Below are 19,726 nucleotides of genomic sequence, written 5' to 3'. Positions count from 1 at the left end.
ACCACGGCAAGCATGGAACCCGCTCAGCTCACCATCACCATATGTCATCTGGGTGCCGGCAGAGGTGGTACTGCATTGCTACACAGCAGCAGCAGCTAATTGCCTTTTGGCAGTGGATGGTGTATTACGATTGATATCCATCATCGTCATATTCCTCAGTGAGTTCGGTCAGAGGCACCTGGGCAGACATGTTTTGTCTCCTGGAGACTCAGTCCTGCCGGCAGTCCTATTGAACCGTCTTGACGATGATGGCTAGCAGTCGTAATACAGCATTTTCTGCCAAACACCCAGAAGATGCCGATGGCTATCATTCATGCTGCACCGTCTGCTGCCAGCTTAAGATGTAAAAAATAGATGGACCAGATTTGTTCTGTATTCGTTTGCTTCCCCCTCCCTCCGTGAAATCAACAGCCCGCTAAACCCAGGGTTTTGAGTTCAATCTTTGGGGGGGCCATTCTGTGTGACAGTTTGTGTTTCTCCCTGATGCACAGCCACCTTTGCTGATTTTAATTCCCTGTAAGCCATGTTGTCACTCGCCCCCTCCCTCCCTCCGTCAGACAATAGTTTCGTGCCTTTTTTCAGCCCAGACACCATAGCACTGGGATCATGGAGCCCGCTCAGATCACCGCGGCAATTATGAGCACTATGAACACCATGCGCATTGTCCTGGAGTATATGCAGAGCCAGAACATGCCAAAGCAAAACCAGGCAAGGAGGCGATTGCAGCGATTACAGCGCAGCGACGGGAGTGATGAGGAAATTGACATGGACATAGACCTCTCACAAAGTACAGGCCCCAGTAATGTGCAAATCATGGTGTTACTGGGGCAGGTTCATGCTGGGGAACGCCGATTCTGGGCCCGGGAAACAAGCACAGACTGGTTGGACCGCATCGTGTTGCAGGTGTGGGACGATTCCCAGTGGCTGCGAAACTTTCACATGCGTAAGGGCACTTTCATGGAACTTTGTGACTTGCTTTCCCCTGCCCTGAAGCGCCAGAATACCAGGATGAGAGCAGCCCTCACAGTTGAGAAGCGCGTGGCGATAGCCCTGTGGAAGCTTGCAACGCCAGACAGCTACTAGTCAGTCGGGTATCAGTTTGGAGTGGGCAAATCTACTGTGGGGGCTGCTGTGATCCAAGTAGCCAACGCAATCAAAGACCTGCCGATATCAAGGGTAGTGACTCTGGGAAACGTGCAGGTCATAGTGGATGGCTTTGCTGCAATAGGATTCCCAAACTGTGGTGGGGTGATAGACGGAACCCATATCCCTATCTTGTCACCGGAGCACCAAGCCACCGAGTACATAAACCGCAAGGGGTACTTTTCAATGCTGCTGCAAGCCTGGTGGATCACAAGGGACGTTTCACTAACATCAACGTGGGATGGCCGGGAAAGGTACATGATGCTCGCATCTTCAGGAACTCTGGTCTGTTGCAAAAGCTGGAGGAAGGGACTTTCTTCCTGGACCAGAAAATAACCGTTGGGGATGTTGAAATGTCTATCGTTATCCTTGGGGACCCAGCCTACCCCTTAATGCCATGGCTTATGAAGCCGTACACAGGCAGCCTGGACAGTAGTCAGGACCTGTTCAACTATAGGCTGAGCAAGTGCCGAATGGTGGTGGAATGTGCATTTGGACGTTTAAAAGAGCGCTGGTGCAGTTTACTGACTCAGATAGACCTCAGCGAAGCCAATATTCCAATTGTTATTGCTGCTTGCTGTGTGCTCCACAATATCTTTGAGAGTAAGGGGGAGACATTTATGGCGGGGTGGGAGGCTGAGGCAAATCGCCTGGCCGCTGATTACACGCAGCCAGACACCAGGGCAGTTAGAAGAGTACAGCAGGGCGCGGTGCCCATCAGAGAAGCTTTGAAAACGAGTTCTGTGACTGGCCAGGCTACAGTGTGAAACTTCTGTTTGTTTCTCCTTGATGAGCCCTCCGCGCCCCCCCCCCCCCCCGGTTCACTCTGCTTCCCTGTAAACTAACCACCCTCCCCTCCCCCATTTGAGCACCGCTTGCAGAGGCAATAAAGTCATTGTTACTTCACATTCATGCATTCTTTATTAATTCATCACACAACTAGGGGGATAACTGCCAAGGTAGCCCAGGAGGGGTGGGGGAAGAGGGAAGGAAAAGGACACACTGCAGTTTAAAACTTTAAAACTTTAACACTTATTGAAGGCCAGCCTTCTGATGCTCGGGCAATCATCTGGGGTGGAGTGACTGGGTGGCCGGAGGCCCCCCCACCGCATTCTTGGGCGTCTGGGTGCGGAGGCAATGTAACTTGGGGAGGAGGGCTGTTGGTTACACAGGGGCTGTAGCGGCGGTCTCTGCTCCTGCTGCCTTTCCTGCAGCTCAACCATACGCTGGAGCATTTCAGTTTGATGCTCCAGCTGCCGGAGCATCGACTCTTGCCTTCTGTCAGCAAGCTGACACCACCTATCCTCTTCAGCCCGCCACTTGCTCTCTTCAGCCCGCGATTCAGCCCGCCACCTCTCCTCTCATTCATATTGTGCATTTTTGCACTCTGACATTGAATGCCTCCACGCATTCTGCTGTGCTCTGTCAGCGTGGGAGGACATCTGGAGCTCCGAGAACATATTATCCCGAGTCCACCGTTTTCTCCTTCTAATCTTCATTAGCCTCTGTGAAGGAGAAACATTTGCAGCTGGTGGAGGAGAAGGGAGAGAGGGGTGGTTAAAAAAGACACATTTTAGAGAACAATGGGTACACTCTTTCACGTTAAATTTTGCTGTTCACATTACACAGCACAGAACAATGGGTATACTCTTTCATGGTGAACAACACTATTCACATTACATAGCACATGTGCTTTCGTTACAAGGTCGCATTTTTCCTCTTATATTGAGGGTCTGCCGGTTTGGTGTAAGAGATCACTCACGCAGTGCCAGGCAACAGATTTCGGCTTGCAGGCAGCCATGGTAAGCCACAGTCTTTTGGCTTTTTTAATCTTCTTATCATGTGGGAATGGTTTCAAACAGTAGCGCCCTCATTTTCCATACCAAGCACCCGTTGGGTTGGCCATTTAAAATGGGTTTGCAATGTAAAAGGAGGGGCTGCGGTTTCTGGGTTAACATGCAGCACAAACCCAACTACCCCCCCCCCCACACACACACACCCAATTCTCTGGGATGATCACTTCACCCCTCCCCCCCAACCACGTGGCTAACAGCGGGGAACATTTCTGTTCAGCCAAGCAGGAATGGGCACCTCTGAATGTCCCCTTAATAAAATCACCCCATTTCAACCAGGTGACCGTGAATGATATCACTCTTCTGAGGATAACGGAGATAAGGAATGGATGTTGTCTGCATGCCAGCAAACACCGGGACCATACGCTGCCATGCTTTGTTATGCAATGATTCCAGACTACGTGCTACTGGCCTGGCGTGGTAAAGTGTCCTACCATGGCGGACGGGATGAGGCAGCCCTCCCCAGAAACCTTTTGCAAAGGCTTTGGGAGTACATGAAGGAGAGCTTTCTGGAGATGTCCCTGGAGGATTTCCGCTCCATCCCCATACACGTTAACAGACTTTTCCAGTAGCTGTACTGGCCGCGATTGCCAGGGCAAATTAATCATTAATCATTAAACACGCTTGCTTTTAAACCATGTGTAATATTTACAAAGGCACACTCACCAGAGGTCCCTTGTGTGCCCTCAGGATCTGGGAGCACGCCTTGGGTGAGTTTGGGGGTTACTGGTTCCAGGTCCAGGGTGATAAACATATCCTGGCTGTTGGGGAAACCGGTTTCTCCGCTTCCTTGCTGTGAGCTATCTTCATTGTCTTCATCATCATCTTCCTTGTACCCCGAACCCGCTTCCCTGTTGCGTGATTCTCCATTGATGGAGTCAAAGCACACGGTGGGGTAGTGGTGGCTGCACCCCCTAGCATCGCATGCAGCTCCACGTAGAAGCGGCATGTTTGCGGCTCTGCCCTGGACCTTCCGTTTGCCTCTCTGGCTTTGTGGTAGGCTTGCCTTAGCTCCTTAATTTTCACGCGGCACTGCTGTGTGTCCCTGTTATGGCCTCTGTCCTTCATGGCCTTTGAGACTTTTTCTAATATTTTGCCATTTCGTTTACTGCTACGGAGTTCAGCTAGCACTGATTCGTCTCCCCATATGGCGAGCAGATCCCGTACCTCCCGTTCTGTCTATGCTGGAGCTCTTTTGCGATCCTGGGACTCCATCATGGTTACCTGTGCTGATGAGCTCTGCGTGGTCACCTGTGCTCTCCACGCTGGGCAAACAGGAAATGAAATTCAAAAGTTCGCGGGGCTTTTCCTGTCTACCTGGTCAGTGCATCTAAGTTGAGAGTGCTGTCCACAGCGGTCACAATGAAGCACTGTGGGATAGCTCCCGGAGGCCAATAATGTCGAATTCCGTCCACACTACCCCAAATCCGACCTGCAAAGGCTGATTTTAGCGCTAATCCCCTCGTCGGAGGTGGAGTAAGGAAACCGGTTTAAAGGGCTCTTTAAGTCGAAAAAAAGGGCTTCGTCGTGTGGACGTGTCCAGGCTTAATTCGATTTAACGCTGCTAAATTCGACCTAACCTCGTAGTGTAGACCAGGCCTTAGTGATAAGTGCAAGGTGATTCATTTAGGGATTAATAAGAATTTTTGTTATAAGCTGGGGTCGCATCAGTTGGAAGTAACAGAGGAGGAGAAGGACCTCGGCGTTTTGGTTGATCACAGGATGACTACGAGCCGCCAATGTGATATGGCCGTGAAAAAAGCTAATGCAGTCTTGAGATGCATCAGGCGAGGTATTTCCAGTAGAGATAAGGTGTTAGTACTGTTATACAAGACACTGGTGAGACTTCATCTGGAATACTGTGTGCAGTTCTGGTCTCCCATGTTTAAGAAGGATGAATTCAAACTGAAACAGGTACAGAGAAGGGCTACTAGGATGATCCGAGAAATAGAAAACCTGTGTTATGAAAGGAGACTCAAAGAGCTTGGCTTGTTTAGCCTAACCAAAAGAAGGCTGAGGGGAGATATGATTGCTCTCTATAAATATATCAGAGGGATAAATACCAGGGAGGGAGAAGAATTATTTAAGCTCAGTACCAATGTGGACACAAGAACAAATGGATATAAACTGGTCATCAGGAAATTTAGAGTTGAAATTAGATGAAGGTTTCTAACCACCAGAGGAGTGAAGTTCTGGAACAGCCTTCCAAGGGGAACAGTGGGGCAAAAGACATATCTGGCTTCAAGACTAAGCTTGATAAGTTTATGGAGGGTATGGTATGATGGGGATAGCCTAATTTTGGCAATTAATTGATCTTTGACTATTAGTGGTAAATGTGCCCAATGGCCTGTGATGGGATGTTAGATGGGATGGGATCTGTGTTACTACAGAGAATTCTTTCCTGGGTGTCTGGCTGGTGAGTCTTGCCCACATGCTCAGGGTTTAGCCGATTGCTATATTTGGGATCGGGAAGGAATTTTCCTCCAGGGCAGATTGGCAGAGGCCCTGGGTTTTTTTTGCCTTCCTCTGCAGTGTGGGGCAAGGGTCACTTGCTGGAGGATTCTCTGCCCTTGAAGTCTTTAAACCACGATTTGAGGACTGCAATAGGTCAGACATAAGTTAGGGGTTTGATACAAGAGTGGGTGGGTGAGATTCTGTGGCCTGCGTTGTGCAGGAGACGATCATAATAGTCCCTTCTTACCTTAAAGTCTATGATTCTATGACTTATTTTGTTTAGGAGAATCTATCCTCAACATACAGGATTCTGAAGACTATCCACCTTCAAGATCACCATCATTTTCCATAGTTTTAGAGTTATCTGCCATTGATAGTGTTTCAGTCACATCATGTATGTCACATAGCCATATAGATTTAAAACACCTAAATGTGATGGTAATTTGCTCTTTGGCCAGAGGTGGTGATATTAATAGTGTTGAGCTCTGCTCTGCTGCTTTCTTCCCACCTGGGAATAAGAGAAGTTTCAAAAACTTTTTGTGTGGAGATGAAAACGTGCTTCCTCTCCTCTCAATTTTGAAATGACAAGACTAACATAAAGAATACAAATTCTCTATGTGCTCAATTAGTTCTCTCTCTATATGGGCCCAATTCTGATCTCACACTGATGTAACTTCATTGACTTGAATGGAGCTAGTGTTGATGTTAGTGAAATCAGGCTTGGATCCATTATCTTTAAGCTCACATCTATTTATATGTGAGTGATTTTACTGTAGTTAATACTACTATTCATGTCAATCAGATGAGATTTAGGCTAGGATTCACATTTTCTCTGTCTCCCTCAAGACTATTTTAGCAGTCTGTAATCTTGAGAGCCATTAGACCTGGAAATCTGGATTGAATAGTACATTTATCACTCCTTAGTGGTATATGAAATTCCAACCATTAAAATGAATTTAGAATTGAAAGGAGAGTGGATGCAAGAGCGTAATAACGGCATACTGTAAGTGTCAGAGTTTCAGGGCTAGCTGTTCTAGGATTCTTTGAGTGTTCCCTTGAGAGCATTCATTTAAGGTTTCCGACTCCTAGCCATCACCTCTCTTAAGTGGACACCTTTCTCTCCAGACTGGGGTTTTAGGCTAATAGTCCTTCCATGCCTCCCTGATTTCCTGAGCAGGTCTGACCAAGGTTCAGCACCTGTGGTTAACTTTCCCCAGGGACTACAATAGTATACACTAGTTGCCAACCAGCCTTCACAAAGCAAAATATATTTATTCTTAGGGCAATGCATTTCAGAGAAAGCATAAAAAAAAACATTCCTATATGCATGCAAAAACCTTACTAGAGGTCATCCATCGGTCTTATGGTGCCCTAGTAAACCGAAGTCTTTCCAATCCTTCCGCAAGGGTTGGGGTCCCCCTTGAACAGAAGATCCTGTAAGCTTGTTAAATCAAAAGGAAGACCACAAGTGTGTGTAAACATAGCTGGTTATATCAAAAGTCTTTTTTTGTTGATCTCTTGAAACCCAGTTTGAGCCAGCGTATGCAATCATCTTTGAAGGTGTTTACAGCCTGAGTGATTTGCCTTGATCCGTCCCTTACCCCCATTGTTTTTAGTTCCTGGAGGAGCTATAGTAACCCTTTCCCCACCCCCTGGAGTGGCATACAATCCTTGGCTCAGAATGATGTAGAGACAATAAAATATAGTCCCCAAAGATACCGTGCACAACTGGAATATCTGTCCCAATGAGGTCATATCTATGAACTGCTGAGGTAAGAAAAAGTGGTGATCCAGTATCAATGTTTTCAAGAACAGTAAAGCTACAAGCACTGGTTCTTCAAGTACTTGCTCATGTCAATTCCATATTAGGTGCGTGTGCTCACCACATGCACTGGTGCTGGAAGTTTTTCCCTCAGCAGTATCCTCTGGAGTGGTGCCCACAGGGCGCAATATAAGGGGCGCCGCCAGTTCCCCCCACCCTCAGTTCTTCCTTGCTGCCAGTGACGGTGCTGGAACGTGTGCTGTTTCGGCTAGCGTTCTCTTGTTCTCTGTTCGTATGAACTCTGTAGACCTTGTAGTATAGTTGTAGATAGTTGTTGTTAGAAGTTAGTCACCCTTAGTAGTAGCTTTGAAGTTCTCATAGTCCCGAATGGGACTCAGCCAGGGGACGGGGTATGCCTGATCCCCATGCTTTAAACCCTGTGATCGCTGCAAATGGCCTATGCCCATCAGCGATCTACATACCAGCTACCTAAGGTGCTTAGGCGAGGGGCAAATAAGCGACAAGTGTCGTATCTTCAAGTCCTTCAAATCTAGGACGAAGAAGGAGTGCGATATCCATTTAAAAGCACTCCTAATGGAATCGGCACTCACGCCAGCACCGGAGCAGTGGTCCAACTGAGCACTGCGGCCTCCATGTGCAGAGCTCCGCCAGCCCATCCATGAGCCGGCACCAGTCCCCTCCACAGCTCCGGTCAAGAAGCCAAAAAAGACTGAGGGGAAGATCTCCTACCTCCTGGAAGGAGAGCGCTGGGTGAGAGCCAAGACCTGTGCCGGAAAGCTCAACATCCCCTTCAGGAAGCCAGGCCCGAGCTCAGGTCGAGTGGTGCAGCCCATCCCATACTTTGCCTGTGACTCCAGATAGCCGTGCTGGCCCCAGTCAGCTTCAGGTGCCGTCAATGCCAGAAGCCTTTTGAGCAGCTCAGGAGATTCTGATGCTCCCAGTGGCAACCACCCTGGCTCCAATGGTATCCCGGTCTCGGGGAAAACCCACATTGGACCTATGCGTATGTTCCTGCCTCAGTGGCACTGTTCCCCATCGAGGGGGACGTCCCGTCATTGCTCACCAGCCTGAAGTTGTCACACCTCAGGACTGGAGAGGCAGGCTCAGTGGAGCCCACTTCAGTCCGCACAGCGGGGGCACCAATTGAGAGACTTGAGGCGTACCTCGACGGTGGATTGGCGCAGACCCTCTGAGACACGTGCCACCTGGTAAGAACTCCAGGACCAGCCCTGACCATCTCCAAGGGCCCAGTACCGTTCATGGGACCGATTGGGGATCAGAGACCACCGATCACCAGGCCGTCATTGCCCATCTCCAAGAAGTAGGTCGCCCTACTCAGGAGGGTCTTCCTGGCAACTGGCCTGTAGTAGCTTCCGGTCCCATTAGATGTCCCCATAGAGGTTGAGTAGCTTGAGCCGTAGCTCGCCAGGTGTCCAACGCAGATCCGCCAAATGCCATCAGTCCCCAAGACCCCTACTAAGATGCCAGCCTCGCTCGGATAGGTTGGCCGTCACTCCACCCAAATCTGGTTGGCTGGTACCGACCGCTCCGCTTATAGCTCCGGCACAGAACAAGGTTCCGTGACTGCAGGACAAGCCCTGGTATCTACAGTGCCACCTACATCATCAGCACCAAAGCCTGTCCCATGGCCCCAAGCACAATGGCCAATGCTATGGTACCCGTGGAACCCTTGGGTATTCACCCAACCTTCCCAAGCTGCTCAGTCAGTGTCAGTAGCCTCGGAGAGGCCAGTGGTCTCGGTGTTCCATCCTGCTCTGGTGCTCAAGGACCCAAGCTGCTGGACCACCAATGGATGTGGAGGTTCCCGCAGCACCAGCATTGTCCTCATCGTCGCCAGATGAGGCTATCATGGGGCCCCTTTACCCAGTTCCTAAGGATGACCCCAAAGCGCACCAGGAACTTTTGCAGAGGGTCGCTTCCAACCTGGGGCTTCAGGCAGAGGAACTGGAAGAGCTCTTGGACTCTCTGTTTGACATCCTCTGCTCCTCGGCCCCTGCCAGGGTGGTCCTAGCCGTTCATGAAGGGGTTTCCAAAATTACTAATGCCCTGTAGCAGAGCCCCTCTTCCCTGGCCCCTATCCCTAAGAGGGCTGAATGCAAGTACTGTGTGCCAACCAAGGGGCATGAGTACTTATACTCCCACCCAGCCCCCAATTCCCTTGTGGTTGAGGTGGTTAACCACAAGGAGAGGCAAGGGCAACCCAGGGCCACCCCCAAAAATAAAGACTCAAGGAGGCTGGATCTCTTTGGACGTAAGATTTATTTGTCTTCCAGCCTTCAGCTGAGAGTGGCCAACCACCAAGCCCTTCTTGGCCTGTATGACTTCAGTGTGTGGCAAGCCATGGCCAAGTTCGAAGGGTCGCTCCCCGAGGCTTCCAAGAAGGAATTCAGAGTGATCCTCGATGAGGGCACAAACGTGGCCAGTGCATCCCTCCAGGCGATGTCAGACGCTGCTGATGCTGCTGCCTGCACTATGGCTTCTGCTATCTTCATGTGGTGAGCCTCCTGGTTGCTCCTCTCTGGCTTTTCCAATGAGGCCCAGCAGTCAATGCGGGACTTTCCCTTCGATGACTGAGCCCTATTTGCGGAGCAAACAGCAAGTTGCATGGCCTCAAGGACTCCTGCACCACCTTGAAAATCCTGGGTCTCTACATCCCAGCCCCGGTGCGAAAGCAGTTCAAGCTGCAGCAGCCTCAGTGCCTGGGGAGCCAGCCTTGGCAGGACCAACCCCGCAAACAAGCCAAGGGCTACAAGCATCACCCAAGCCACCTGCCTCCATCTTCTGCCCAGTCGGTCTTGACCCGTACCAAACAAGGGGCCAAACAGTCCTTTTGAGGGTGCGCCCGATGGCGACCTACCAGACTATCACCCGGATCCATCTTTCCCAGTGTTCTCCAACCGCCTTTCCCTTTACCTCCCTGCTTGTATGGCTATACCTTTGGACTGTTGGGTCCACAGCACAGTGGAGCAGGGTTATACTCTCCAGTTCCTTTCTTCCCCCCCTTCCCACCTGCCTTCCCCGTCCCTCTTCTGGGACCCTTCTCACAAGAGTTGCCTCATGCAGGAGGTAAAGGGGCTACTACAGCTGAGAGGAACTTCTTCCACCACTCCCAAGTACAGGAACAAGGGGTTCTATTCCCGGTACTTTTTAATCCCAAAGGCCAAGGGTGGTCTGTGGCCTACTCTGGACCTGCGAGACCTCAACAAGTACCTACAGAAGCTAAAGTTCTGCATGGTCTCCCTGGCTTCTATCATCCCCTACCTGGATCTAGGAGACTGGTATGGTGCCCTCGACCTGAAGGACGCAGACTTCCACATAGTGATCTTTCAAGGACCCAGACACTTCCTCTGATTTATGGTGGGGTCCCACCATTACCAGTTTGCGGTCCTCCCGTTTGGTCTGGCGACAGCACTGAGAGTGTTTACCAAGTGCATGTCGGTGGTGGCTGCTTACCTTAGGTGCTAGGGTATCCAGATTTACCTGTACCTCAATGGCTGGTTTGTCAAGGGCAGCTCCAGGTCTCAAGTCCAAAGGGATGTTGCGATGCTTCAAGCCACGTGCCGCTCCCTGGGCCTTCTGGTAAATGACAAAAAGTCGATGTTAGTGCTGGTGCAGAGGATAAAGTTCATTGGAGTGGTCCTCGATTCAACCTGCACCAGAGCGTTCCTGCCACTGGAAAGATTCCAGACATTGATGGATCTCATCGTGGAAGTCTCCACATTCCCCCTGACTACAGCCAGGGTCTGTCTGCGTCTGCTGGGTCACATGGCAGCGTGCACATAATTATTGTCTCCCAGTTTTCTCTCCATTAGCTGTAACAGAGGTATTACTGAGGTACAGTTGTAACTGTAATGTATTATTGAGAGTGAATCAATATTACACTAACTCTTTTGCGAACAGGGGCTGCTAACAGGGAGTTTCGCAAGGGAGTTCTCCAGGTGAAGGAGGAGCAATACAGCAACCTTTTGGGGTAAGTGACTGTCTGTAGTGTGTGTTTGTTTGTGTTTGAGGGTTACTTGCTGTGTGCTGAGCTTGTGTTTGTCAGTCTGTTTGTTTGTTTTGGTTGTTTGAAGGACCGTGTGCTGTGGCTGGCAGTTGGAAGCTGTGAGCTTCAAAGGAAGGTTTGAAAGCTAGAAGCCTCTGGTAAGTGGCTGAGCCTTAATCAGTGGGCGGGGCATTCATACAGGCCAGGGCTTTATAAAGCAGTGCACAAGCGACCAGGGAGCTTTGCGAACAGGGGCTGCTAACAGGGAGTTTCGCAAGGGAGTTTGGAAGGGGAGCAGGAAGGGGGCGAGGGTCCCTTGCCGGTTCCATCTGTTTTCTCTTGATTCCCCTTAATACCTATAAAGCAACTACATTCTAACTGTTTGCTTAAACAACCCTTTCAGCTGACAGGGGGCTGCAGACGGGAGTTTGACAGAGGGAGGCTTACGATGGTTAGGAAGACCCGCAACACCTGTGCCAGCACTGCTACTGTCTCCTCCACCTGTGCCTGTAGCCAGACAGAGTGCCTAAGCATGGATGCCTCTACCCAGATCCTGGTGTGGTTTTGCAAAGACTGTAACTTGCAATTTCCACTTACGGATATCCAGGCTGGGGGGACCATCCAATGTGAAAGGTGCCTGCTGGTGGAATCTCTCAGGCAGCAGGTGAGAGAGCTACAGGAGGAGGTGGCTAGGTTGAGGAGCATCCGTATCCACGAGCAATTCCTCGACAGTGTCCATGTGGAGACAGCTGAGGTAGCTGTCCCAGTACACAGGACTGCTGATACACCACTGGTGGAGGAGGAGATGGCTCAGGGTGGACGCTGGCAGCTGGTTACTTCTGGCAGCAGGCAGTGCTCCACCCTTGCTCCGAACCCTCCTGCCGTGGTTATAGGTAACCGTTATGCTCTTCTTGATACAGGAAAGAAGGAATCACTCCCTACAGTAAAGGAGGAGAAGCCTCGTACCCCTAAGGCTGGAGAGTCTGCTGCCACCACTGCGAATAGGAAACGTAGGGTAGTGGTGGTCGGAGACTCTCTGCTGAGGGGGACGGAGGCGCCCATCTGTCGCCCTGACATTTCATCTCGAGAGGTATGCTGCCTGCCGGGGGCCCGTATCCGAGACGTTACGGAGGCATTGTCGAGGATTATCCGGCCCTCTGACTACTACCCCATGCTACTCATCCATGTGGGCACAAATGATACTGCGCGGTGTGACACTGAGCGGATCAAGAGTGACTACAGGGCTCTGGGAGCACGGGTGAAGGAGTTTGGAGCACAGGTGGTATTCTCTTCAATTCTTCCTGTTAAAGGTAGGGGCCCGGGCAGAGACAGATGCATCATGGAGGTGAATGCCTGGCTGCGAAGATGGTGTCGCCAGGAGGGCTTTGGCTTCCTAGACCACGGGATGCTATTCGAGGAAGGACTGCTAGGCAGAGATGGCGTTCACCTTTCGAGGAGAGGGAAGACCCTATTCGGACACAGACTGGCTAACCTAGTGAGGAGGGCTTTAAACTAGGTTCGACGGGGACAGGTGAGCAAAGCCCACAGGTAAGTGGGGAACATGGAGACCGGGGAAATGAGTCGGAAACAAGAGGGAGTGTGGGCTATATTGGCAGAGAGAAAGGAGAGTCAGGAAAAAACTGGGAGGAAAGATCAAACCAGTATTTTAGATGCCTATATACAAATGCGAGAAGTATGGGGAATAAGCAGGAAGAACTGGAAGTGCTAATAAATAAATACAACTATGACATTGTTGGCATCACTGAAACTTGGTGGGATAATACACATGATTGGAATGTTGGTGTGGATGGGTACAGCTTGCTCAGGAAGGATAGACAGGGGAAAAAGGGAGGAGGTGTTGCCTTATATATTAAAAATGTACACACTTGGACAGAGGTAGAGATGGACATAGGAGACGGAAGTGTTGAGAGTCTCTGGGTTAGGCTTAAAGGGGCAAAAAACAAGGGAGATGTCATGCTAGGCGTCTACTACAGGCCACCTAACCAGGTGGAAGAGGTGGATGAGGCTTTTTTCAAGCAACTAACAAAATCATCCAAAGCCCAAGACTTGGTGGTGATGGGGGACTTCAACTATCCGGATATATGTTGGGAAAATAACACAGCGGGGAACAGACTATCCAACAAATTCTTGGACTGCATTGGAGACAACTTTTTATTTCAGAAGGTTGAAAAAGCTACTAGGGGGGAAGCTGTTCTAGACTTGATTTTAACAAATAGGGAGGAACTCGTTGAGAATGTGAAAGTAGAAGGCAGCCTGGGTGAAAGTGATCATGAAATCATAGACTTTGCAATTCTAAAGAAGGGTAGAAGGGAGAACAGCAAAATAGAGACAATGGATTTCAGGAAGGCAGATTTTGGGAAGCTCAGAGAGCTGATAGGTAAGGTCCCATGGGAATCAAGACTGAGGGGAAAAACAACTGAGGAGAGTTGGCAGTTTTTCAAAGGGACACTATTAAGGGCCCAAAAGCAAGCTATTCCGCTGGTTAGGAAAGATAGAAAATGTGGCAAAAGACCACCTTGGCTTAACCACGAGATCTTGCACGATCTAAAAAATAAAAAGGAGTCATATAAAAAATGGAAACTAGGACAGATTACAAAGGATGAATATAGGCAAACAACACAGGAATGCAGGGGCAAGATTAGAAAGGCAAAGGCACAAAATGAGCTCAAACTAGCTACGGGAATAAAAGGAAACAAGAAGACTTTTTATCAATACATTAGAAGCAAGAGGAAGACCAAAGACAGGGTAGGCCCACTGCTTAGTGAAGAGGGAGAAACAGTAACAGGAAACTTGGAAATGGCAGAGATGCTTAATGACTTCTTTGTTTCGGTCTTCACCGAGAAGTCTGAAGGAATGCCTAACATAGTGAATGCTAATGGGAAGGGGGTAGGTTTAGCGGATAAAATAAAAAAAGAACAAGTTAAAAATCACTTAGAAAAGTTAGATGCCTGCAAGTCACCCGGGCCTGATGAAATGCATCCTAGAATACTCAAGGAGCTAATAGAGGAGGTATCTGAGCCTCTAGCTATTATCTTTGGAAAGTCATGGGAGACGGGAGAGATTCCAGAAGACTGGAAAAGGGCAAATATAGTGCCCATCTATAAAAAGGGAACTAAAAACAACCCAGGTAACTACAGACCAGTTAGTTTAACTTCTGTGCCAGGGAAGATAATGGAGCAAGTAATTAAGGAAATCATCTGCCAACACTTGGAAGGTGGTAAGGTGATAGGGAATAGCCAGCATGGATTTGTGAAGAACAAATCATGTCAAACCAATCTGATAGCTTTCTTTGATAGGATAACGAGCCTTGTGGATAAGGGTGAAGCGGTGGATGTGGTATACCTAGACTTTAGTAAGGCATTTGATACGGTCTCGCATGATATTCTTATCGATAAACTAGGCAAATACAAATTAGATGGGGCTACTATAAGGTGGGTGCATAACTGGCTGGATAATCGTACTCAGAGAGTTGTTATTAATGGTTCCCAATCCTGCTGGAAAGGCGTAACGAGTGGGGTACCGCAGGGGTCTGTTTTGGGACCGGCTCTGTTCAATATCTTCATCAACGACTTAGATATTGGCATAGAAAGTACGCTTATTAAGTTTGCGGATGATACCAAACTGGGAGGGATTGCAACTACTTTGGAGGACAGGGTCATAATTCAAAATGATCTGGACAAATTGGAGAAATGGTCTGAGTTAAACAGGATGAAGTTTAACAAAGACAAATGCAAAGTGCTCCACTTAGGAAGGAAAAATCAATTTCACACATACAGAATGGGAAAAGACTGTCTAGGAAGGAGTACGGCAGAAAGGGATCTAGGGGTTATAGTGGACCACAAGCTAAATATGAGTCAACAGTGTGATGCTGTTGCAAAAAAAGCAAACATGATTCTGGGATGCATTAACAGGTGTGTTGTGAGCAAGACACGAGAAGTCATTCTTCCGCTCTACTCTGCTCTGGTTAGGCCTCAGCTGGAGTATTGTGTCCAGTTCTGGGCGCCGCATTTTAAAAAAGATGTGGAGAAACTGGAAAGGGTCCAAAGAAGAGCAACAAGAATGATTAAAGGTCTTGAGAACATGACCTATGAAGGAAGGCTGAAAGAATTGGGTTTGTTTAGTTTGGAAAAGAGAAGACTGAGAGGGGACATGATAGCAGTTTTCAGGTATATAAAAGGGTGTCATAAGGAGGAGGGAGAGAACTTGTTCACCTTAGCCTCTAAGGATAGAACCAGAAACAATGGGTTTAAACTGCAGCAAGGGAGGTCTAGATTGGACATTAGGAAAAAGTTCCTAACTGTCAGGGTGGTTAAACACTGGAACAAATTGCCTAGGGAGGTTGTGGAATCTCCGTCTCTGGAGATATTTAAGGGTAGGTTAGATAAATGTCTACTAGGGATGGTCTAGGCAGTATTTGGTCCTGCCATGCGGGCAGGGGACTGGACTCGATGACCTCTCGAGGTCCCTTCCAGTCCTAGAATCTATGAATCTATGAATCTATGAATCTGTCCTGGTTATGACTACTTGTAATGAGAAAGGAACAGTCGTGTGAATTTAAAAAGTACAAGAGAGTTTGATTAGTATTTTGTTTTATTAACACTTAACACTATCTGCTAAATAAAAATAGCAGCGCTGGAGTACGAACTGTATATTTAATTCCAGAAGAAAATGACATCATATACAGAATAGTTAGTAAAAATACATCCTATTGTAAACAAACTCTTACTAGTTCTTATATACTGTAGTAAAGTTTTTGTACACAGTAACTTGATTAGACTCAGACTTCTTTCAGTCACTTTGAAGTCCTCTAGGCATGAATAATTTAGAGATACAGGCCCAGATTTTTCAAGTATCTAGGCATTGCTCCACTCAGCATTGTGAGACCTAAGTAATTTAGTTGGGTGAGTCCCATATTTCAAAAGGGACTTAGGCACTTAGATCCAGATTTTTAAAGTCCTAAAAATGCAGATAGGCTTTTAGTGGGATTTTCAAAAGCACCTAGTGCACAGAGCCTCAGTGGTATTAAGGCTCCTAACTCCCACTGATTTCCTAATATTTGTGAAGATCTGGGACTAGCTGCCTAATTCCTATTGAAATCAACAGACGTTAAATGCCTAGGAACTTAGTGAAATTTTCAAAAGTGCTTATCTGCATTTTTAGGTGCCCAAATGCCTTTAAAAATTTGGCCCTCAGAGAGATCACCATATCTTTCCTTGCATGGTCTTGAGGAAATTGTGACCTGAGACTCTAATCCTCCTTTTTTTGATGCTTACAGAGCAGTCCACTTTCTTCCCCACAATTCTCCCACCACCTAAGGGCTTGTCTTCACTATGGGGGTAAATCGACTTAAGTTACACTACTCCAGCTACGTGAATAATGTAGCAGCTGGAGTCGACGTAGCTTAAGTCGACTTACCCCATGTCTTCACTGCACTGCGTCAACAGGAGACTCTCTCCGGTTGACTTCGCTTACTCTTCTCTGAGAGCTGGAGTACCAGGGTCGATTGGAGAGCTCTCTGCCATCAATTTAGTGGGTCTTCACTAGACCTGCTAAATCGATTCCTGCTATATCAATTGCAGCAGCGTAGATCTCCCCGTAGTGAAGACCAGCCCAGAGATGGAACGCTTGGTTTGATGCCAAGCTCCCAAATTAACTCAGTCACCTAAGTTAGTTAAAAAGGCCTTTGGAACTGGTATTTCTGGGTGATGCTGTGATGTTACCCATAAAGGTTCCCTAGCTAATGGCTGGAATTCAAAATACCATCACCAGTGATACTTCACATAACCAATGGAAAGCAGCTGGTCTTCAAAATAATCTCTTCCCAATTGCCTTTTGTTTAATATTATCTGCTAGAATGCTAAGTCTTGAAGGGAGATTATCACTTGAAACACCCACTTGGTGTTAACTCAGTTCCCAGTGGTCAACAATTCCTGTCACAAATATTGACATTGAAATGGGGATTTATTTTCATACAGAAACTAGACCAGTGGTTCTCAGCCCATGTCCGCTTGCAGCCCAATCAGCACACAGCTGCAGCCTATGTGACATCCTCAGGGCCATGCAGGTAGTGTATATATATATATTGTATGGATGGGATCCACATAACACACAGAAAGCTGCATATGTGGCCCACAGTGGTAAATAGGTTGAGAATCACTGAGTTATTATTTAAGGTTCCCATATTTATCCTGAACATAAAATCTTCCCTTTCCTCCCTATATTTTTGTGTTCACATTTTTCAGTTACACACCTTCTGCCCCTAACTAGGGCAAAAATTCTCCTCTCTGATCTGCAGTACAGATCTATTACCCTTCAGCTAGCTCTTCACTGCATATAGCAAAAATACAACACAAGTAGAGATAAGGCTAAGATTTTGTCACGGATATTTTTAGTAAAAGTCTCGGACAGGTCATGGGCAAAAAAGAAAAATTCGTGGCAACCGTGACCTGTCCATGACTTTTACTAAAAATATCTGTGACAAAATGGGGATCTGCGGGTTCCCCACAGCTCCAGAAATGGGGCAGCTCCGCAGGGGCTAGGAGTTGCCTGCAGTAGCTGTGGGCTGTGGGGGTACCCCTGCTGCCTGCAGCTCTGAGTGTCCCCTGCTGTCCATGGGGGCCAGGAGCTGTGGGGTGCCCCCACCTCCTGTGTTAGCCGGGAGCTGCAGGGTACCCTTGTTGCCCGCAGCTCCAGGGATCTGTGGCTGTGGGGAGCTCAGGGGTTCCCCCATGGTCACAGTGGCTGGGAGCTGTGTGGGGTGCCCCTGCTACCCACAGGGGCCAGGAGCTGCAGGGTATCTCCGCCACCCACAGTTCCGGGGACCAGCAGTGGCTGGGAGCTTGGGGGTTCCCCCACCACCGGCAGCTCTGGGGGCTGCCAGAAACAGCGGGGGTACCTGCAGTTCCCTACCCCCATGGGTGGTGAGGGACCCTGCAGCTCTCGACCACTGCAGACAGAAGTCACAGAGGTTGCTGGAACTCACAGATTTCATGACTTCAGTGACCTCCATGACATAAAAGTAACCTTAAGTATAGAATATGCAATAACATGTCACAATTCTGAAAAGACCCACAGGATGTGAATGAAAGGGGAGAATTTTGCCAGATGCCTCCAGATATCACCAATGCAGACTCTGAGCACTAATTAATCAAAGGAAGAAATCAGGAAATTACAAATAATAATAAAAAAATGAAATTAGAAATCAGAAGAACCCACCAAGAACTGTACTGAAAAGGGACAGCTGTTTATAAATGTGTGTTTTAACCAAGGCCAAAATAAGAACACAGATGGACAATCAGTTTTCTCTTGGAATACAGAGATAAAACAAATCTCTCTTTGCAGTCAAAGATAAAATGTCATTGGTTTGTAGTCCAAACCAAATTTTTACCCATTTATTTAATTCTCTGATGGCCTCAAGATGGTGCTGCTGTTCTTTGAGTGCTGCTAATTCTCTCAGTATTGATATTTGCTAATGAATACAAAGTTCAAGAGTTAGTTAAACTGTATCTTTTCTTTCTCATGTATCCCTTTAGAAAAGCATAAACACATATTGTTGCAACTTGCTAGTTTTATTTTTTCTAGGATACAGATCCCACAGAAATCAATGTGAGTTTTGCAATTGATTTCAGTGGGCACAAACACTGGTTTCTGGTTTGGGGCCTGTGATTTGTGTTGTCAGGCATCCAGTTCTCGACTGGAACACCCAGTTGAAAAGGGATCCTGGCAGCTCCAGTCAGCACCACTGACCGGGCCATTAAAAGTCCAGTTGGCAGTGTATGGGGCTAAGGCAAGGCTCCCTGCCTGCCCTGGCTCTGCGCAGCTCCTGGAAGTGGCCCACATTTCCCTCTGGCTCCTAGGCGGAGGCGTGGCCACGGGGGGCTTCACATGCTGCCCCCGCCCTGAGTGCCGGTTCCACAGCTCTTATTGGCTACGGTTCCCAGCCAATGGGAGCTGCGAGGGTGGTGCCTGCGGAAAGGGCAGTGTGCAGAGCCGTCTGGCTGCGCCTCTGCCTAGGAGCTGAAGGTAAATGCTAGCTGCTTCTGGGAGCCACTTGAGGTAAGCGCTGCCCGGAGCCTGCACCCCTGACTCCCTCCTGCACCCCAACTCCCTGCCCCCGCCTGAGCCCCCTCTTGCACCCAAATGCCCTCCCAGAGCCTGCACCATCTCCCACACTCTGAACCCCTCAGTCCCAGCCCAGAGCTGCACCCATCATCCCCAGCCCCACCCCAGAGCCCACACCCCCCAGCCAGCACCCTCGCCCACCCAGACCTCCACCCCCAGTCTGGAGCCCCCACGCACCCTGAACCCCTCATTTCTGGCCCCGCTCTGGGTCCTGCACCCCCAGCACAGAGCCTGTGCCCCCTCCCACGCCCTATCCTCCTGCCCCAGCCTGTAACCCCCCTCCCACACTCCAAACTCTGGGCTGTCCTTAGGATTTATGGGGCCCTAGGCAGTATTATTAAATTG

This window comes from Malaclemys terrapin, chromosome 3 (genome assembly GCF_027887155.1).
Source record: "Malaclemys terrapin pileata isolate rMalTer1 chromosome 3, rMalTer1.hap1, whole genome shotgun sequence".
NCBI lineage: Eukaryota > Metazoa > Chordata > Testudines > Emydidae > Malaclemys > Malaclemys terrapin.
Note: the sequence above shows the minus strand (reverse complement) of the source record.